Source organism: Physeter macrocephalus, chromosome 8 (assembly GCF_002837175.3).
Source record: "Physeter macrocephalus isolate SW-GA chromosome 8, ASM283717v5, whole genome shotgun sequence".
Taxonomy (NCBI): domain Eukaryota; kingdom Metazoa; phylum Chordata; class Mammalia; order Artiodactyla; family Physeteridae; genus Physeter; species Physeter macrocephalus.
Genome location: NC_041221.1, coordinates 9,238,783 through 9,241,022, shown reverse-complemented (window position 1 = coordinate 9,241,022; position 2,240 = coordinate 9,238,783).

The window sequence follows — 2,240 nt, the reverse complement described above, 5'->3', positions numbered from 1 at the left end:
AACATCCAAAACTATGTTGAATAATAGTGGTGAGAGTGGGCAACCTTGTCTTGTTCCTGATCTTAGTGGAAATGGTTTCAATTTTTCACCATTGAGAAAGATGTTGGCTGTGGGTTTGTCATATATGGTGTATATTATGTTGAGGTTAAGTTCCCTCTATGCCTATTTTCTGGAGGGTTTTTATCATAAATAGGTGTTGAATTTTGTCGAAAGCTTTTTCTGCATCTGTTGAGATGATCATATGGTGTTTATCCTTCAGTTTGTTCTTACGGTGTATTACATTGTTTTGCGTATATTGAAGAATCCTTGCATTCCTGTGATAAACCCCACTTGATCATGGCGTATGATCCTTTTAATGTGCTGTTGGATTCTAGTATTTGCTAGTATTTTGTTGAGGATTTTTGCATCTATGTTCATATTGGCCTAGTAGTTTTCTTTCTTTGTGACATCTTTGTCTGGTTTTGGTATCAGAGTCATGGTGGTCTCATAGAATGAGTTTGCGAGTGTTCCTCCCTCTGCTATAGTTTGGAAGAGTTTGAGAAGGATAGGTGTTAGCTCTTCTCTAAATGTATGGTAGAATTTGCCTGTGAAGCCATCTGGTCCTGCACCTTTGTTTGTTGGAAGATATTTAATCACAGTCTCAATTTCAGTGCTTGTGATTGATCTGTTTATATTTTCTATTTCTTCCTGGTTCAGTCTTGGAAGGTTGTGCTTTTCTAAGAATTTGTCCATTTCTTCTAGGTTGTCCATTTTATTGTCATATAGTTGCTTGTAGTAATCTCTCATGATCCTTTGTATTTTTGCAGTGTCAGTTGTTACTTTTCCTTTTTCATGTCTAATTCTATTGATTTGAGTCTTCTCCCTTATTTTTCTTGATGATTCTGGCTAATTAATGGTTTATCAATTTTGTTTATCTTCTCAGACAACCAGCTTTTAGTTTTATTGATCTTTGCTATCGTTTCCTTCATTTCTTTTTCACTTATTTCTGATCTGATTTTTATGATTTATTTCCTTCTGCTAACTTTGGGGTTTTTTTGTTCTTCTTTCTCTAATTGCTTTAAGTGTGTGATTAGGTTTTTTATTTGGTATTTTTCTTGTTTTTTGAGCTAGGATTGTATTGCTATAAACTTCCATCTTAGAACTGCTTTTGCTGCATCCCATAGGTTTTAAGTTGTCATGTTTTCATTGTCATTTGTTTCTAGGTATTTTTTGATTCCTCTTTGATTTTTTTTAGTGGTTGCTTGGTTATTTAGTAGTGTATTATTTAGCCTCCATGTGTTTGTATTTTTTACAGTTTTATTTTTTTACTGTAATTGATATCTAGTCTCACAGTGTTGTGGTCAGAAAAGATACTTGATATGATTTCAAATTTCTTAAATTTACCAAGGCTTGATTGGTGTCCCAAGATATGATCTATCCTAAAGTGGGGTGTTAACGTTCCCTACTATGATTGTGTTACTGTCGATTTCCCTTTTCATGGTTGTTAGCATTTGCCTTCTGTACTGAGGTGCTCCTATGTTCGGTGTATAAATATTTACAATTGTTATATCTTTTTCTTGGATTAATCCCTTGATCATTATGTAGTGTCCTTCTTTGTCTCCTGTAATAGTCTTTATTTTAAAGTCCCTTTTTTCTGATATGAGAATTGCTACACCAGCTTTCTTTTGATTTCCATTTGCATGGAATATATTTTTCCATCCCCTCAGTTTCAGGTCTTTATGTGTCCCTAGGTCTGGGTCTCTTGTGGACAGCATTTATACGGGTCTTGTTTTTGTATCCATTCAGCCAGTCTGTGTCTTTTGGTTGGAGCATTTAATCCATTTACATTTAAGGTAATTATCGATATGTATTTTCCTATGACCGTTTTCTTAATTGTTTTATGTTTCTTATTGTAGGTCTTTACCTTCTCTTGTGTTTCCTGCCTAGAGAAGTTCCTTCAACATTTGTTGTAAAGCTGGTTTGGTGGTGCTGAATTCTCTTAGCTTTTGCTTGTCTGTAAAGGTTTTAGTTTCTCCGTCGAACCTGAACGAGATCCTTGCTGGGTAGAGTAATCTTGGTTGTAGTTTCTTCCCTTTCATTACGTTAAATATGTCTTGCCACTCCCTTCTGGCTTGCAGAGTTTCTGCTGAAAGATCAGCTGTTAACCTTATGGGGATTCCCTTGTATGTTATTTGTTGCTTTTCCCTTGCTGCTTTTAATATTATTCCTTTGTATTTAATTTTTGATAGTTTGATTAATAT